The sequence below is a fragment of the Balaenoptera physalus genome (genome assembly GCF_965194825.1).
Source record: "Balaenoptera physalus genome assembly, chromosome: 3".
Lineage (NCBI taxonomy): Eukaryota > Metazoa > Chordata > Mammalia > Artiodactyla > Balaenopteridae > Balaenoptera > Balaenoptera physalus.
In genome coordinates this window covers 97,563,975-97,584,755 of record NC_138890.1, presented here as the reverse complement: position 1 = coordinate 97,584,755, position 20,781 = coordinate 97,563,975, and the positions used below count along the sequence as shown (strand labels likewise).

The 20,781-nt window shown below is 37.9% G+C and overlaps 1 long non-coding RNA gene and 1 pseudogene across 3 annotated transcripts in view; both read left to right on the top strand.

Moving 5' to 3' along the window:
• LOC309659007 overlaps positions 1–20,781 on the top strand; it is a 120,770-nt gene that overhangs the window by 74,307 nt on the left and 25,682 nt on the right. The gene's annotated exons all lie outside the window — the stretch shown is intronic.
• Positions 2,977–19,435, top strand: LOC309658995 (large ribosomal subunit protein eL21 pseudogene; annotated as a pseudogene). The gene has a single exon. The product of its transcript is annotated as a large ribosomal subunit protein eL21 pseudogene (transcript).

Genomic DNA, 20,781 nt, shown 5'->3' with positions numbered 1-20,781 from the left:
GAAAACTCTAAGTAGGTCAACATTGAATGGGCCACTAATTTGCAGCCTGCCCTTGACCTGCAGGTCACCGACCTGCTGTCTCCACACTTGCCTGAGCTCTTGGAGGCTTTTGCCTCTTCCCTCCTGTGCCACGATTTAGCACAGCGTCTTCGTCAAAGCAGCTCCTCAGTAAACGTTCTTACGTTAGTAGATATTCTCTTCATGTTTCACTTCTCTCACTGCATCTTCTTTTATTCTTCTGTTCCTTCACAAGCCTCAAACTAGTCTTCCCCCAGATCTCTGGTCCTCATCCATCCACTCTCTTCTTGCTACTGTCCAAGATAACGTGCAAGACCCTGTTCTGGGTCTCAGCAAAACTATGGCCTCAGCTTTGGCATCTGACAAGTAGACATGAGTTTAGATTCTGGCTACCACTTACAGGTGGTGTAAACCCTTCCTACCTTCTGAATCTCAATTTTCCCTTCTGAAAGATAGAGAAAAAAATGCCTGCTTGGCAGAATTATTGTGAGACTTAAAATAAGTAACATACCAAAAGTGCCTTTCAAAAAGTGCCCAGTCCAGAGCTCATACATAGTAAATGAGCAATAATTGTTAATTAACTCTCAAAGTGATCAGTAACGGTTAATTCACTCTCAAAGTCTTAAGCATTCATCTACCTATCAAAATTGTTGTTCAGATTCATCCATTACAGTAGAGTGTAATTAATAGTACTGCAGAAAGCATTTTCATTTTAGCAGAAATTAAAACATATAGGCTGAAGGCATAAAGCTTAAATGAATAGATTTCAAGTATTAACTAAAAGAGAGAATTTGTTGTAGAGGAGAGGGAGCCATGGGAGAGAGTCTCGGCAAGGAGCTTGGAAGGGCTTGTAAACAAGAAGTAGTAGTTCTTGGGAGCCTCCTCAGTCCATCTGGCTCACCTGGGAAAGGCATACAAAGCTGTGGTGCTGTGGGACTATTTAAGTTAAATATTGTTAATTAAAGCCTTACACCCTAAGGGAGAAAAACCAATATGGGCTACAGTGGCTGTGTGTTAACAAAGCTACCTCTAGAGAATTTCTGAAAGTCTCTGAGGATTTCAGAATCCACCCTGAGGATGGAACCTGAGAGTTCCAGAATCTGAGAAATCTGTCTTCCCACCTCTCTTGCCTGCCAGCTGTTATTTTCATTAAAGGTAAAGCACATTTAAACTGCACATCAAAGGCAGCTTGAGAGGGATAGATATTCCAGAAGAGCCAGAGATGGCCTAAACTAACCAAGTGGAGAGAGATCTTACTCATATGGATTGCTTTGGTGAAGAGAGCAGAAGAGAGGGAAGAATTTATGTGTATAATGTATAAAAAAATGTATAAAAATGAATTCTTTTAGCATAAATTGGCAGTCAAAGACTACAGAGCTAAAACTGTTTTAACAAATTGCACTTTGTTGACTTTTCAAAACAAAAGGCCTAGAATACCCATCTTAACTTACTGTGCCCTGTAAATCTATCTTGGTCAATATATTGCAGAGTTGGAGCAGGGTTCTAGCAATGCCTTCTAAGTCGATGATTTTAGAGTATATAATTTTCTTCTGAGGTGACTAGAACAGTTTTCAGACTTTGCTTCATATAGTCTTTGTACCACTTTTAAAAAAGTCAGTAGTACCCAGGATCTGGATTATTTTAGCTTCCGGATTCCAGTGAGTATCTTGGAGAGAGGAAGACCTCAAAGCACAAGAGTGGAAGAAACGTGCCTAAATTTGCTTAGAAAGTACTGACAGCACTAGGAGTTTCACCAGCATTTCCTGTGTCAAAAACAAGTTCTCACTTTGGTCTTCAATGGCAGTAAAATGGGGATCAGAAACTGTTACTGTTTGTTCAAAAGCAGAAGCTATAATCATTTCAGAGAAAGAGAGAGCAAAATTGAAACTGAAACTCTCCTACCTGTCTGTAGCACCAGTGGGGTGTGTCTGCTGGGGGCTTCTGCTCCCTTGTTGCAAGTGAAATGATTAACCACAGAAGTGTCTTTCACTTCTGTTCTAAATCGGGACATATCTTACTGTTTTCTGTACCAACCAAGAAATCTTATGGGCACCCAAAATAGCTCTTAGTGGCATTATGAAGTCTTGCTTCTTTCCCTTTCCACAGCATGTGTATTCACTGACATCACTTCTGAGAGCTTCAGTCTGATTTGATAATTAGACTAATCTGCACCATTAATCAAAATGCTCTATGAGATAACCCAAACTCCAAAGCAAAGAAGAGAACTGCATGATATGCAGAGGTTTGCTTCATTATTTTAAGCAATTCCATGACCTTGGGATCCAGGATCAGATTTAAGAGAATTAATTAGCCCTAAACAAACAAATTTTTATCAGCAGGTTTCATTCATTCCTCATACTGTGGTAGGCCACCCAGTATTCTATCAGACTTCAAAATTTCAAAGATAGTGACAGAAAAGAAATTAAAATAGAGGGAATTCTCATGGCATCATGAATGTTAGGAAATTATGTGGGGGAGGTGTTCACAGAGGAGGCAAAAAATTGCCAAGAGAGTAAGCAGATCAAGTACTTTTATACCTTCCTCAGACATTCTCTTTGCCTGAAATGCTCTTTTCTTATTTTTAAGTGACCTCCTCATTCATCAAGGCTCAGTTCAAATATTTTTCCTGCCAGAAACTCTCTTATATCTGCCCCCAAACCTCAGATTTACTGGTTTCTTATTTGTGTTTCCGTAGATGCTTCTTTTTTTTTTTTTTTTTTAAACATCTTTATTGAAGTATAATTGCCTTACAATGGTGTGTTAGCTTCTGCTTTATAACAAAGTGAATCAGTTATACATATACAATATGTTCCCATTTCTCTTCCCTCTTGCATCTCCCTCCCTCCCACCCTCCCCATCCCACCCCTCTAGGTGGTCACAAAGCACCGAGCTGATCTCCCTGTGCTATGCGGCTGCTTCCCACTAGTTATCTATTTTACATTTGGTAGTGTATATATGCTTCTTAATACATCATATTACAGATATTTATTTTTGTAGTTTTATCCTATGATAGACTCTGAATTCCTTGAGGATATAAAACACGTATCCTTTCAATTCTTGCAATATGCACATTATCTAGTATGTAGTAGATAATAAATCCTGTTGAAGAGAACCAATTTGGGAATAGGGAGTTGGTAGCTGAAAATGACCTAAAATGCCCTCTTCTTTTCATTTTATCTCATTCCTCCATTTGTCTGCATATGTCTGTCACTGCTTAGATGATGCCTGATCAGGCACTGCAACTATTAAGCCATCTTTCAAGTGTCAGACTCTCATTTCTAACAGTGCAACACAATTGCGTGTTATTTTAAATGTTTCAAACCTCTTTTGCATGTATTACCTTATTTAGTTCTTACAAAAATTCTACAAGTTTCCAGATGAGAAAACTCAGACTTGTCAAGCATCAGTGACTTGGACTAGAACTCAGGTCTGTTCAACCCTGAGTGTAATTTCATTTGATCTAGAGCTTAGTTATTTTTAAGTTATTTTTGAAATAGTTTCAGACTTACAGAAAAGTTGCAGACTAGTGTGAAGAACACCTGTGTACTTCACCCGATTCACGCATTGTTGTCATTTTGCTACGTTTATTCCTCTCTCATCTATTTATCTACCTACCTACCTACCTACCTACCTATCTTATCTATCTATAATTTTATGAATCATATGAAAGTAAGTTGCAGGGACTTCCCTGGTGGTGCAGTGGTTAAGAAACCGCCTGCCAATGCAGAGGACACAGGTTCGAGCCCTGGTCTGGGAAGATCCCACATGCTACGGAGCAACAAAGCCCGTGCACCACAACTACTGAGCCTGCGCTCTAGAGCCCGCGAGCCACAACTACTGAAGCCTGCGTGCCTAGAGCCCATGCTCCGCAACAAGAGAAGCCCCCGAAATGAGGAGTCCGCGCACTGCAATGAAGATTAACCCCCGCTCGCCGCAACTAGAGAAAAACCTGCACACAGCAACGAAGACCCAACACAGCCAAAAATAAATAAATAATCAAATAAATAAATAATCAAATAAATAAATTAATTAATTAATTTTTAAAAAGTAAGTTGCAGACATCAGTGCTCCTTTACCCCTAAATACATCAGTGTATATTTCTTAAGACAAGAATATTTATTTACATATCATAGTAAAGTTATCAAAGTCAGAAAATTTAGCACTGATATACTACTTTAATGAACAGACTTATTAAAAGTTTACAAACTTTCCTAATCACGTCTTTTATGACTTTCTGATTCAGGATTGAACAGAATCACTCATTGCATTTGATTTTTATATCTTTTGTGTCTCCTTTAATCTGGAAGTGCCCCCTCATCCTTTCTATTTCATTATGATTTTTTTAAGAGTTCAGGGCATTTATTCTGTAGAATGTACCTTAATTTGGGTTTGTCTGATGTTTCCCCATGATTAGATCTAGGTTACACATTTTGGCAGATTTACTGCATAAGAGTAATGCTGTTTTGTTCTCAGTGTATCACACCGGGAAGCGCATGATGTCATCTTGTCCCATCGTTGGTGATGTCTGCCATGTTTCTTTTCTTGATAAAGTTTTCTTTATAAAGTTACTATTTTTCCACTTCTATTTATGCACAGGGCTTTAAATTCTTTAAATTTCAAGTAGGGCTAATTGTTGTATAGGCAACTGGTGTGCCCCAGTTCATAGCCTGGTGGGCCCCCTCTCACTCCAGCCATCACTAGGCAACCATCCTCAGCTAGGTGACAACTGACATCATGCTCTCACCTCTCCAGTCGAGCCTCATTGTTACTCTACACAGCGGCTGGGATGCCTGAGTCAAGTAATAGACCTGCCTCACACACTGTGAGAGAGAGAATTAATGCCTGTGGGGCAACTCTTGATCAGTAAAGGACAGCCTCCGGTGGTTTAATGCTACCCTCTTCTATCCCTTGGGTGTACAATTCTGAGGATCTTTAGAAGGTCCAAATGGATCACGTCCTGGTTGCTTGTGGTCACATAAAACTTGAGAACATTCCATGTACTGATTTTCTTTCTTCTTCCATTTTATTCTCCTCAGTCCTTCCATCCCTGGTCCCTAGATAACTGTCCCTTATTCCAAATTTACAGAAGAAATATTGAAATAAAATTCACCTCAAAGAAGTTTCATGGAAATATGTGATTACATTATATAAACTCATAAAATAAGTTCAGAAACTTCAGAGCACACATACCTGTTTTTTTTTTTTTTAAGTGTTTTAATTAGAGTTTTGCTTCTTTCTTAGGTGCTGACCTGTCCAGACCTTCCTTTTTAACCCAAACAAAAGCACACCCTCTTCTACACTAATGCCACTCTATTAGGCTCTGATTGTGCCATTGGCACATCTCTCCAGCCCCAGTTTCTCCACTGCCCACATTCCCTACCATTGCAGCGCCTTCCAAACTGTAATCCCAGAGGGAATTGCAAGAGACTGAGAAGGGTTTAGAGAATGTAATTGCTCTGCTCAACTGCACACACCTCTTCCTCCTCTTTCTCACGGTCCTATCCTTCAACTTTGCCTTTCCTTTCCACTAATTACTTTCACTTTGTCGTTGCTCCTTTGTTCCTGATAGGCAACTCATTCTCCTTGTGGAAAGAAAATAAAACAGAGGAAAGGTGAGACTTATTTATTCCTGTGTAGTAGCAGAACAGAATGGAACAGAAGGCTCTGTGTGAGTGTGTTTCCTAGAAGAAAGCAGCACCATGATTAAGCACCCAGTAAATAATTTGAGATGCTGATTAAATCAAGGAAAATGTCTGGATAGGTTTGTGGAATGACAAGTTTTGAGAATTGGAGAATTCTCTATCTTAGACATTAGGAAGCCCGACAATTGTTTCCAGTTCAATTTTATGACATTGTTCAAATTTTAAAACCTCCATAATCAATTTCCTCTTCTTTAATTAAAAGATACAGTACCTATCTTTAGTTATCATGGAATTGAATAGAAATCTCAGATAATGAGATACATAATATAATTTTAACATGTTTTTAGGTGATGCAAGAATAATCCTCAATATCGTTTAATCAATTTCTTCTTCTTTGCCCCTACAATCATGCAGGTATGTGGCCTACTTTCTTTTTGCACTGGTTGTGTTATATTCTGTCACATCTTTCTTAAGATATTAAGGCTAGACTATAGGCCCGGAGCAAACTTTGCCCTTGGATTGCTGACAGGCATTGTAATTTAATTCAGTTGGTATTTTGTCAGCATTGTAATTTAATTCAGTTGGTATTTTGGGCCTAAACTCTCAGAGCTGGAAGAGATCACAGAGAATCTTTCATCCAGCCTTCTACCTGGTGTAGGAAGCATACCTTCATCCACAGCTTACCTAACAGGTGGCTTTTTAGTATAATAATTCCAACCACTGGATGGAATTTTAAGGAGTACACAAGTATTTTGTTGCAAAGTTATTAGTGTAACTACATTTTCTTGCTTTTCTCACAGTGCATTTGAAAGTATGTGTTGTCGGTCATAAACCAAGATGAAACAATAACCCTATGTAATGAAATTTTGTGGTTTGAGTCATCTTGCCAGTTATAGAGGTGAACATGGAGCAATTCAGCCACTTTCTTCTTGCAGAGATAAAGCACGTTTTTGAGGGCTGTGCCAAGGACGGGAGAATAAGTGGTCTATGGTACACAGTATCCAAGTAAGCTAACCTGCTAAGGCTTTGTCAGAGTAAAACTGAACAGGAAGCCACTCTCTTTATTGGTAATTACTGGCCTTACAATTATGATACACAGCTGGTACAGAATAAAAGGTAGGTGGCAATTTATGCAACAGATCATTGTTTCATAGTCAGCAGTAAAGAAGGGTGGCACTAAGCAATAGAATTTTTTTAAACCTTTGAGGTAAAGTAGTAAAGATAGTATTAATAGACTAAGACTAAAAGAGCAATGTCCTAATTACGGTCCCTTTTTCTTTTCTTTTCTTTTTTTTTTTTTATGCGGCTCGTGGGTTCTTAGTTCCCCAACCAGGGATTGAACCCTGGCGATCTGCAGTGAAAGCACAGAGTCCTAACCACTGGATCGCCAGGGAATTCCTATGGTCCCTTTTTCTTATCCTCTCTTAAAGATGATTTCTACTGCTGCTGAAGGACTAGAAAGAATAAAAGTTAGGGTTAGGCTAGTAATACAGGGAACAGTAATTGTTCGGTTAAGATCAAAGAATTTCCAAAATCTTGTTTGCTCAGAGTACCAGAAGTCAGATATTTTTCTACTGGAAGCAATAGGGACTAGGTAGCTCAAAAAAATGAGAAGAAAAGTACTTCTCAATACCACTTAATGTACTAGGCTAAACTGTACTGCATAATTTCATAGCTTTTCAGTTTTTCAGAGGATCTTAATATTCAACCAATAGGCTGATATTTTCTCTGCAAGAGCCCAACCAAGTGGTCATCCAGCCTGTGAGTGAAAGTCACAGAAAATCAGATTAAGAATCCTAAGAAAGAATGATAGGACAGAAGATGGATGAACACGAATGCTCCATCTGTAGAGAGATTCAGATTCAGGCTTCATGTCTAAGCAAGACATCTGCTTCTCTCCACCATTTGTTTGTGATAACTTTCTTGTCCTTACTTGAACTATGCTTGCTCTTTGACCTCATGACCCCAAGTGCTTTGAGTCCTCCATTTTCTCCTAATCAATCAGCCCCTTCCGTCTTCCCATTTTCCCCCGTCCAGCCCCAGACACTGGTGTCCACCACTTAAATCATGCTTTCAATATTACTTTCAACTCTAATACAGCCATCCTCTTTCTTTGGCCTTTGAACTGAGCAGCTGAGAGTTCCTGGAGAAAAATTACACAGCTGTGACCACTGATGTCACTATATATTGCTGCTTTCTGACTACAGTTGTGTCCTCATTTATAGTCAATATGTCTGATCAACTGACAGTGTTATTCTAAATCTTCCCTTTCCTCTCAAATCCCCTTTTTGCCACCAAGTTTTCTCAGATTCAGCAGATGACAGTTCTGTCATTTCCCTGAGAAAAACCAAAGACATGAAGTGAGGACTGTATCTACCTCTCCCTCTTCCTTATAAGCTTATTGACATCTGTACCTCCCCTTCCTGGTGGAAGAGGTGCCCAAGTAAAGTGCATTTTCAGCCTGTGGCTTGGACTCCGTCCCTTCCTACCTACACAATGAGTTCATTATATCAATCATCTCCCCTCTCCTCCTTTACCTTAGAAAACAAAGAGAACAATGTTTTATCTCATCAAAAACAAAACAAAAAACAAGTCTACTGTATCAGTTTGGGCTTTTTAACTATAAGCAAAAGAAACCAAATCAGAATAATTTACAGAAAAAGTAGAATTCATTGGAAAAATACTGATGTAACTCATAGCCTAGAAGAAGATGCTAAACAACCAAGCCTCCTGAGGGCGGAAAGTTCAGGATCATAGAAAATGGAACTGTGGGCCTTTGTGGTCACACATATTTGCAAACTCAGGTCCAACCACTGTGCAACACCACTCAAGATTCAGCTCCTAAGAAGGAATCATTTGACTGGCCTGGCACACCAGAGGAGACATTCTTGATACTTTCACTTCTGACTTCCACACGGCACAGTTAACTGGACATTGTTTGCCCTTATCTTGCTTGATTTCTCTGTAGCACTTGACATGGATGAACATTTTCTCCTTCCTAAGTTATTCTCTTTCTTTGATTTCTGTGACACTGTTCTCGTCACTAAAAAAAAAAAAAAAAAAAGTTGACACTCTTTTTAGTCTCTATTGTAGATTCCTTTTCTTCTGCTTAAACATTAAATATTGAAGGGCTTCCCTGGTGGCACAGTGGTTGAGAATCTGCCTGCTAATGCAGGCGACACGGGTTCGAGCCCTGGTCTGGGAGGATCCCACATGCCGCGGAGCGACTAGGCCCATGAGCCACAACTACTGAGCCTGCGCGTCTGGAGCCTGTGCTCTGCAACAAGAGAGGCCACGATAGTGAGAGGCCCGTGCACTGCGATGAAGAGTGGCCTCCGCTTGCCGCAACTAGAGAAAGCTCTTGCACAGAAACGAAGACCCAACACAGCCAAAAATAAATAAATAAAAATAAATTAAAAACAACAAAAAACCAAAAAACATTAAATATTGGCTTTCCCATGGCCCTGTGGTCTTTTCTTCTCAGATGTATGGCTTCAACTTCCATTGCTGTCATGTCACAAACCATACCACATATCAAAATGTCTCTTGAGTCTTAGACTGAATTCCACACTTGAATATCCAATAAAATTCAGCGTATCTAAAAGAGAACCTTCTTTTCCCCAGATCTGCTCTATTTTGGTGAATGGCACATCTCTAATCAGTCTCCCAGTCCACTTCCCGGGAGTCTTCCCAGGTCACTCTGACACCTAACACTCATCAGTCATCAAGCACTCATGAAACCCTGTGTCATTTACTTCCTAAATATTTCTTGTCCTCCTCTTTCCCTGACTTATAACCACGCTTTTGATTAGGATCTTCATACTTTCTCACTTAGATTGCCACATCAGCTTCCTCAAGACCAGTTTCCTTCCACATCACACTCCATTTTTCACAGAGTGATCTTTCTAAAATGCTAATCTAATCTGCAAGTTTGGATTTAGTCCTTTTATCTTTCAGGAAAAACTTCAAAGCTTATCCCACACATTCTGTCTTTGGCCACTTTCTAAGCCTTGCTTGATGACCAGTTTCTTACCTCTTTATTATAAAACAATCAAGCTTCCTTTTGGAGGGACTAGAGTTGTTTTGTAACCTTGTCTGCATGTGAGAAGTTCTTGCGGGCATTGTTAAATGTGCAGATTCTTGGCCTGGCCCTAAACTTATTGAATTGGAATCTCCAGGGGTAGACTTTGGTATCACTACTGATTCTTAAGATGGGGTCAGTTTATGAAATACTATCTGAATGTTTCTAGGCAGTCCTTTTGCTTATGTTGTTTCTTTGTTCTGCAATACCATTCCCTCTTGTCCTTCAGAATTTTAGTTAGTGTCACATAACAGGTGACCCTCATTTTGACTTAGATGCTCCTTTTCTGTGCTCCTGTACCACCTAAACCTATCTCTGTCATAGTACCCAGCACACAGATAAACAATAGTTGATTGACTTTTTTTAAAAATTTTTATTTATTTATTTATATTTATTTTTGGCTGCGTTGGGTCTTCGTTTCTGTGCGAGGGCTTTCTCTAGTTGTGGCGAGCGGGGGCCACTCTTCATCGCAGTGCGTGGGCCTCTCACTGTCGCGGCCTCTCTTGTTGCAGAGCACAAGCTCCAGATGCGCAGGCTCAGTAGTTGTGGCTCACGGGCCTAGTTGCTCCGCGGCATGTGGGATTTTCCCAGACCAGGGCTCGAACCCGTGTCCCCTGCATTGGCAGGCAGATTCTCAACCACTGCGCCACCAGGGAAGCCCCTGATTGACTTTTTTTAATGCAACTGGTCTAAGAACTCATTGTTTGTTTTTCCTAGCACATAAGAAGCAAATAGTAGGCATTTGACAAAAATTGCTTTGATATGTAAAAATGAATAAGAAGCTCAATCTGCGTTTTGTTGTTATCAATTTTTTCTGTTGCTTTATCTCTTTTTTTATTGATGCACTTTTACAAATAATTAATTAATTAATTAATTTTTGGCTGTGTTGGGTCTTCGTTGCTGCGTGCAGGCTTTCTCTAGTTGCAGCGAGCGGGGGCTACTCTTTGTTGGGGTGTGCGGTCTTCTCATTGTTGTGGCTTCTCTTGTTGAGGAACACAGGTTCTAGGCATGCGGGCTTCAGTAGTTGCGGCATGCGGCTCAGTAGTTGTGACTCGTGGGCCCTAGAGTGCGGGCTCAGTAGTTGTGGCGCGTGGGCTTAGTTGCTCTGCAGCATGTGGGATCTTCCCGGCCCAGGGCTCGAACCATGTCCGCTGCATTGGCAAGTGGATTCTTAACCGCTGTGCCACCGGGGAAGTCCCTGTTGCTTTATCTCTAAAGGTAGGCATAAGATGAACACTGTACAGCTTCTTTAAAATACGCTTATTACTCTGATTCCATTAGAATAACATTGTAGAAAAATATTTTTTGATATGTGAAAATATAATATATTGCTATAGGAAAATTGGCTAAGAGAATATATGTATAATAGAAACTTTTTTGTTAAAAAAACAAATTAAGTAAAAAATGTATACATATACATAAAACATACTGGGAAGATATTCAATGTACTTTTATTACTGTTATCTTTGGGTCATGAAATAATGAGTGATTTTTATCTGCTTCCATCAGAAGTATATGAATTTTGTAATTAAAAATATGATAGGGACTTCCCTGGTGGTCCAGTGGTTAAGACTTTGCCTTCTAACGCAGGGGATGCGGGTTCGATCCCTGGTCAGGGAGCTAAGATCTCACATGCCTCGCGGCCCAAAAACCAAACATAAAACAGAAACAATATTGTAACAAATTTAATAAAGTCTTTAAAAAAATATGATAAAAAGAGCAAATAAGCACTGTCTTCCCCAATCTACTTTGAAGATAGCGTGCATTTGTGCACACACACACATACACACAAATGCACCCCAGAAGAAAAAAAGAAATGTTTGGGTCCTTTGAGACTTGACTATTCTATAGAAAGCCAAAAACTATTCAGAGAAAACAGAGTACTGAACTGATAAGGGGGGCTCAGGAATACATTGAATATGTAACTCTCATCAAAAATAATTATCTATTAACTAGAAAAAAGGGACAGATAATGTTTAAAACTTATTCAAAATACACAATTCTTTGAGATTTGTGAGTAGACAGGACTCAGTCAGGAGAAAGAGAAACTTTCTCCTGGGAGAATTGTTTCCTCAAGTGAGGATTTGGGATTCTTGAGGATTATAAACCAGTTAAATACATGATGTTCTTCCTTAGGGCAATTTAGTCAACAGTGCAATTAACATCATCGGCTGCCAAAAGGAAGCAGTTTTCTGGAAGTAGATTAAAATAGGAAAAAGGAAGGGTCTAAAAAAATATTCAAGTTGAATAAAGTTTGTTATCTACCTTCAAGCCCGTGATCTTGAAAGACTTTTCTGTATTTCTTGAAATAGTGCTTTATGTTCATTAATTTTCCTTAAATATTTCTGCAAATGTTAGTAATTAAAATTTACTCTTTGAGGGAAAAAATGTTTTAATAAAATGTGAATAGTTGAATGGCCTGTGAGCCACTCCTGTTCTTTCTTAGCTCTGGAGAGAAAAGCTCAAGGACATGGTCATATCTCAAAGCACCACCCTTCACTGGTGGAAGCAACAAGAATGGCAGATATCGACCTAGAGGAAATATGTCAACCTTTCTTTAGCTGGCTTTATCAACCCTAACTGCAAATGTCATAAGAAGAAACAAATGATTGTTAATGTGTAAATTTGACTGATAATCCCATATATAAAAATTATAAATTAATTTATATTAATATATTACATTATATTAAATTAATTAATATAAATTAACTTGGCTGGAAATATGAACCACTTTTTTGGCTGGAATAATGAACCTTAAAAGCTATGTGTTACCTTAATTAGAAATTCTAGGGACACTTGAAATATATTCAAACATAAAGTTAATATCTAAAAGCATGTACAAATTTAGTGTAAATAAATTTTCTTGTTACATAATTTTTTTATTTCATTGTGTATTTCGATGCTATTATTTTAAGTAAGGGTTCCTGGCAAAGTTAAAATATATACTCCATGAATATTTGATGTTTAGACAATTTTTCAAGAGTAGGTCTATTACATACAATGGGGCAAAAAAATAATATTTAAATACCATGTTAATTAGCTTCAAATTAAAGTAAAATATATATTGTTTAGTTGTATAAACTACTTCATGCACAAAGGATTAATAGGAGAAAATATTGAAATCTGTAATGCTCTAACAAATTATGACTAGGGAATCTTAAATCAAGTCATCACTTGACCAGAAAGGTTTAACATCTGGCCTTTGATTTTTAAAAATATGTTGCTTACTCTGCAAGTGTCAAGTCCTAAATGATCTAATAGTAATCAGCTTCTTTCTCCTTCTATGCTTCCACAAAGCTGAGTTATTTTGACAAGATTCAATAACAGGAATGCTTTTTTTTTTAAGTTGATTTTTCTCTCTTTTTTAAAAATTAATTAATTTATTTACTTTGGCTGTGTTAGGTCTTCGTTGCTGCACGCAGGCTTTCTCTAGTTGCGGCGAGTGGGGGGCTACTCTTCACTGCAGTGCGCGGGCTTCTCATCGTGGTGGCTTCTCTTGTTGCAGATCATGGGTTCTAGGTGTGCGGGCTTCAGTAGTTGTGGCACGTGGGCTCAGTAGTTGTGGCGCACGGACTCTAGAGCTCAGGCTCAGTAGTTGTGGTGCATGGGCTCAGTAGTTATGGCTCATGGGCTTCAGAGCGTAGGCTCATTAGTTGTGGTGCACGGGCTTAGTTGCTCTGCAGCATGTGGGATCTTCCCGGACCAGGGTTCGAACCTATGTCCCCTACATATTGACAGGCAGATTCTTAACCACTGTGCCACCAGGGAAGTCCCAGGAATGCTTTTTTTTTTTTTTTTTTAATAAAGTTATTTATTACTTTTGGCTGCGTTCGGTCTTTGTTGCTGTGCACGGACTTTCTCTAGTTGTGGCGAGCGGGGGCTACTCTTCGTTGCGGTGCATGGGCTTCTCATTGCGGTGGCTTCTCTTCGTTGTGGAGCACAGGCTCTAGGCGCATGGGCTTCGGTAGTTGTGGCTCGCAGGCTCTAGAGCGCAGGCTCAGTAGTTGTGGTGCATGGGCTTAGTTGCTTTGTGGCATGTGGGATCTTTCCAGACCAGGGCTCGAACCCGTGTCCCCTGTGTTGGCAGGGAGATTCTTAACCACTGCGCCACCAGGGAAGCCCAGGAATGCTTTTTGAATAAAAGACCTGAGAAATTTTTCTTGGCCTTATTGAGAATTAGCATATAAATGGCAAGCAATGATTTATGTTCAATTAATTAATTAGAACCTGAGGTCCTATAAAACATCCTTTGTTTTTTCACTTTGGTGGGAATTATAAGTTTAATATGTCTTAAGATTAACTTCAAAGAACTAGCATAAATATACTTTTGATGTTAAAAAGATAATCAGAATCTATTTTAGGGAGTGTGATATGTGATATGGGTAAAATAAAAAGGCAAGGAATTGATAACTAAACTAGTTGAAGTTAAACTAAGCACTAAAATTTGAATTGAAAATAGATATCCAGGTGTTAATTTTATATATAAAAAGACTAAATGAAAAAATAATTAACCATTTTCTGAAAATTCCTTTAACTTAAATTAGACAAAAACTGAAGTTTTATGGTCTTGAGTTTTGTCTCTACAAATGTAAGCTCCTTGAGAACAATGCCCTGTCCGGTCAACCATTGCTTTTGCACTCAGCCCAGTGTTTACATAGATGGGTACCTGAAATTATTCTCTATCGCTGTCCTTTAGACCCTATTTCAAGCTGACATAAGCTACATTGCTCCTTCACAATTCAGTTCCTTTGGTGGTTAGGTAGTTAACAACTTCCACTTGTTAGATGGAGGTGAAGACCATGGGTCTGTTTTTCCTCAACCTAGGTATGAGGTGATACATTACAGTGTGAGAAATCAAGCAAGCTTCAGACTGAATTTTGAAAGTCAGCAAGCATTTATTAGCATGTAAACACCAACACAGTCATCCCACCTCTCAGTATTCTCAGTGAAGTCCAGCTGCCTTTTTGGGTCTCTGACAAGCAACATGTGTGGAAGGTTTACTCAAGGCAGATGGAATAATATTATAGCAACAGAATTCAGGACCAGTGTGCCTGCAAAATATTTCTAGCCAGTCAATGTACATTGAACACCAATTATCTCACTAATAGAAGATAATTGCTAACATCCGTTATGTCAGTTAATAAATACCTTGGTGGCTAGAGATAAAGATAGTTGAAGCTAGAAGCAGGTACTTTTGAAGGGCTTTTGAGTAGTCATCCAAATGCTAACTAACTATCCCTGGTATATGTATTCTGCTTTTAGTTTGTAGATTAAAGCTAATGTGTACATATATATCACACTGCCTATGGTGACGTGCTTTAAGTTAAATATTAAATAGAACATTCCATCCTAACATTCAATATGGTTTTTTAAAAATAAAAACATCTTACATAGCCAAAAATGACATTATCACACCTAACAAAATTAATGATTTATTAATGTCACTTAATACTCAGTTCATACATATTGTCTGCTTATAAGTGGTCTACTTGAATCAAGATTCAATCCAAAAACGTCTTATTAAATCCCCTGAGTCTCTTTTGTTCTTCCATATTTTGCAATGACATTCTGACTTGCTGAAGTTCTCCCAGTTGTCTTTTAGAATGTCTTATATTGTTTGATCCCTTTCATATGCTGGTGTTTTAGCTGTTCCTTCACCTCCAGTAATCTCTGTAATCTAGGAGTCAAAACTAAAGGCTTTATAAAGTTTAAGTTACATGTTTTTGCCAAAGTTAAAATCATAGGTCATGTTGCATCACACTGGGAGTCACAAATGTCTAGTAGTCCCACCAGTGGTGATAAAATTTGGCCATAGGATTGAAGGGTTTGAAAGTCTGATTCTTCCATTACAAAGGTATGTTTCTCAGTTTGTGATCAAATTTTTATTTTTGACTGGAACTGGTGAATGTCCAGGTTACCAACAGCCATTTGCCTAATCCTTTTAGCACCAATTGGTAAGTCTTGGCTGATTCAATAATCTCATTAGGCCTTGCAAAGCACATATAGTTGTAATTCTATCATTTATTTCACAGTTCTTAGCTGACTTTCTTCTGTCAAGTAGACTCTCTCTCTTTCAGCTAAGGCTATTTTTATTATTCTAGATGACAGATCCTTCTGGAAAGGTGGAAGAAATGTTAACTCATTTATTTGCCTCTAAAGTTTGGAGGTAATTTACTGAGCAGATATCTGTCTCCAGGACTCTAATTGACCCTGCACAACATGGCTGCTTTCTAATGCATAGTCAATTAATTTTTAAAAATAAATCCCATTGTGCTTGTGCTAAAATGGCTTTCTGGGAACAATTATTGTGGTGTATTGCATTTCCTATTTGTTTCTTGTGGTTATGTAAAGTTCCCTTAGTGTCCCTTAGTAATCACTGCTGTTACTCTATTCATTATGTTTGCTTGTAGGGATTACTTGATTCATTTCCTGCCAGGGTATTCTCATGATGTTCCATTATTTCTGTTGTGTTTTGATTATTTCATTTATAACATTTATTTGGTGCTGAATGGGTTCCCACATATATCCAACACTGATATCCTCTTACTTCCCGTTCTGCCATCACTAACACTCTCCTTGGGTATCTAAACAGATCATGGAACTCTCACCTACAGGTGGCTACAGAAACAAGTTATGTGGCCAATATTTGTTAAATGATAAAAACCAAAGATCTAGCACATCAGACAGGAAATCATCTCTTGAAAATTTTAATTATTTGTAAGACTGAATTAGATTTGACAATACCTGGATTTGTCATTATAGGATCCCACTAGTTTCTCTTCTGGTATTGGGCTGAAAACTGAAATAATTTGATACACTACTTAGGCCAGTGTAACACATGACATAGAGCGTGGTTTGAGAGATAGGGGCCCTGTGAAAGAAAACTGCCTCCCTCTCCATCTTGAAGAAGTTTTAAATAAATTATAGACAATGTAACAAAACCTCTAAGAGAGCAGGGACCACTGTTAAATTCCCAGAGTGAAGCCTCACATGTAATATACATTGAACAAATTTTTGTTGAATGAATTAATTTCAACTCACTTATTTCTGTGGGAATTAAAGATCCTCTAAAGCATCACAGATGAGAGTTGGAAAAATCATTTTGTTGAGATATTCTCTCTTGACTGAGATTCTATATTATCTTCTATAGGAAAGTGCACCAAAGTTCTTTTGCCTTTCCTGAAAATGTTTATTACCCTCCAATATCCATTTCTTACTGATATTATTGCTAAACTTCAAGGTCATTTCAGAAATATTCGGCAGTACAATGAAGGCACTACGTGAAGAAAACGTCCCTATTTCTATCATGCCTCAGGTTCTGTTTCCCATGTTGACACACCTAAAAACTCAAATACAATTTTTCCTAATTGCCTAGACATATTTAATCATGTATACTCACTAAATCTAAATGAAAGAATAGTGAACCATTTTCTGAAAATTCCTTTAACTTAAATTAGACAAGAACTGAAGTTTTATGGTCTTAAGTTTTGTCTCTACATAATGTAAGCTAGAGGGATCTGATGTATCAAGAACAATGTCAATAGAAATATACCTGCCAAAGGGACAGAGCATTACTGATTAGTCAACGTGGTTCCTCTTCTCCCTTCCCCAACAAAAATCTACAGAAGGGTCGTCAGGAGCAGGGAATTAGATAATTTTAATGACTGTACCACCACAGCTGGTATCTGAAATATCCATTTCCATTATGGTGGTTTAACTGCCAAATTAACACAAAGTGTATGCTGGTCAGACTCCTCTGTCCTCTAGAAACCCAGCACCAGTCAAATTAAGCTCTTCAAATTCCCCTTTCGCACATAACAAGCAGACTACTCCATTCTTGTTTATATATTCTTTAAAAAGAAAAAAGTTAATGTCCATAAAATTGATTGGGTTTAAGCCTCCCAGTTATGACCATAACCTAATCACTTAATCCTATTACTACTCTGAGCTTCTACCTAGGTCACTTTATTTGAGATTTAGTTCTCTACCAAAAGATGTCTGATCTTATCCTTTACTTTCCCCCTCCTGCTATATATATATTGTTGGGGGAGGGAGGGAGGCATGCTGCTTTCCTCATCATTTCATTTTGAAAATTTTCAAAATTACCACACAGTTAAAAGAGTAGTACAATGAATCTTTGTGTATCTCTTACTTAGATTTATCAATTGTTAATAGTTTGCCAAATTAGCCTTTATCTTTTTTCTCTCTCAAATTTTTCTCTCTTTCTCTCCGATTTAATACTATGGATTATGAAATTTTTCAATGCATAATAACTCATTAGCAGTATTATTATTTTGATGTCAAATTGTCCCATATTTACCAGAGGGAGTCCCTACAGACTATCTCCTTTATGCTTTTGACATGATCATATTTATGGACTATATTTTAATTCCTCTTGACTTCATGTCTTAGAAGATTTAACCTTCAGGTTTGGTGCTGTTTTGCTATGTCCCTTATGCATCTCCTACCAATATGAATGATTTAGTAATTTGAAATAATTACTTGGTCTGTTCAGTGTCTTTAGGGCAAGATTTATATGTATGCATAAGTTGATGTTTTTATGTTCCATGGTAAATCATGTTTTTCTTAAGAAAAGTTCTTCCTATTAAATTCAAAGACTAATGCTGAAGATGACAATGGGAATAATGGACCTTAAATTGACATGTACTTCTTGGTGTAACTTTATCTGCAACATTTTATTCAACACCTCTTTTTAGTGTTGAGTGTCGTGATATTTTTTCTTATGGATTTTTAAATTAGATGATATGACATTTAGTGTACTTTCAGAATTCTGAATCTAGCTAGAGGTTTAAAAAATCAAAATACCACAGGGATTTTCAGATGAACAATCCAGTATTGTTCAGAAATGTTAAATTATAGGACTTCCTTAAAGAATTTTCCTGGTGGCCTTTCCGCCAGAACCACTATCTTCCAGTAATTTGCCAAAATGACCAACACAAAGGGAAAGAGAAGGGGCACCTGCTATATGTTCTCTAGGCCTTTTAGAAAACATGGAGTTGTTCCTTTGGCCACATACTTGCGCATCTACAAGCAAGGTGATATTGTAGATATCAAGGGAATGGACACTGTTCAAAAGGGAATGCCCCACAAATGTTACTATGAAAAACTGGAAGACTCCACAGTGTTACCCAGCGTGCTGTTGGCATCATTGTAAACAAACAAGTTAAGGGCAAGATTCTTGCCAAGAGAGTTAATGTGCATATCCAGCATATTAAGTACTCTAAGAGCTGAGATAGCTCCTGAAAAGTGTGAAGGAAAATGATCAGAAGAAGAAGGCAGCCAAAGAGAAAAATACTTGGGTTCAACTGAAGCACCAGCCTGCTCCACCCGGAGAAGCACACTTTGTGAGAACCAATGGAAAGGAGCCTGACCTGTTAGAACCCATTCCCTATGAATTCATGGCATGATGGGTGTAGAGAAAATAAAAGACCTAGACTGTAAAAAAAAATAATAATTTTCCTGGTGAAAGAATACTTTAAAATGCATACAATGTCCAGTGCTGACCATTTTTTATAGAACAGCTTGATATGCATCACCACTCAAAAAACTATCACTTCTTTAGTTTTTTCTAAATATTTTTTATATGTGTCATTAATGTTTTCACTTTAAAATGGAGAAAAATATTTTCCAGAACTGGGTTATTCTCATGACATAAAGAGGTTTTAAAGTCTTTCATCTCACAGAATATTGTTTATTTCATAAAGCAAGATTTAGCTAAAATATACACTGTTACTCTGAAGATTTAAGTATAATTTCCCAAGCTATCCAGTCAGTCACTGGCTCCAAAATGGCCCTGGGGAGATAAAGAAGCTTTATTTCTAGTCCCAGCTCTTGCCTTAGTTAACCAATTCTGTTGTTACCTTAGGCAAATTATTTGACCTCTTTGGGTTTACTTTCTCCACATGAAAAAAAAAGAGAGTTTGACTAGCTGATTTCTAGAATCATTTCCAATTCTAAATTTCTGTGAATCTTTGGTAACAGATCTAAAATTTCAATATCTGAAGAAAGTACTAAGAGAAGTACTTCCTTTTATCTGCAAATTCACCTGCAATAATCTTTTGCTAGAGATGGAGATAAGAGGTGGACTATAGGATGGATATAATGCACTCTGCTAGCTCTTTCCTTACACATATTCTACAAACACGAAGTATTGCATATGCATAGCCTTTCTATGCTGAATGGTACATACTTTGGTACAAATGTAGGTGAGAGGACAGTTGGGAGATCAGACAGCAGCTCTTTCTTCCCTTTCAAATTTTTAAAATGCATTAATGCTAGTTTACAGTACTCTCCCACATGGGAGCAATATTAGGACAAATGTGTTCATCTGAAGGACATTGCAGGTTCTGTATCTCTGAGTAACATCTCTCCAACCCTATCTCTCTGCCCCTCAAGTTTTACCACATCCAATTATTTTCTAAAACGTGGTAAAGGATTCAATACATTAATGACAATAAGCTATCTCCTTGGAACAGTGGCTTATCTGCCTTCAAATAAATGACTGGAGAAAATTTATTCAATTCAAAGAAGCAATATTTCTTACACACTTTCTGGAAAATATTTCTCAAAATGTTCTAATTTAGACATCCACTTACTGCTGGCTTAATGATCAAAAGGATTTAGAGAGCCCAAAGCATTTTGAAGTTGAAGTGATTTAAATGCCTGTACTGCCACATCCCTTGTTCTTAAATGTGTTCACTCAACTTGCTGAATTTATAGTACCAATTTTCGAGAAGAACAATGTTTCTGCCTCCCCTAAGAAATTCCTCAAATTCCTTACAGTGACAATCAAAAGGAAATCTGAGTTGCACTTGTGAGACACTTCTTACATACTCAGCAGCAGTAAAAGTTTTTATTGTTCAGGTTTCAGAAAGAAAATTAACAAAATTTCCTTATTTCTTCAACCTTTAAAAGCATAGTAAGTGCTACACTAGATAAAAGACAAACAAACAAAACCCCACAACTAACTACAGGTGGAGTGCCTATGGCGTGAGCTTTATGATCAAACAGACCTGGATT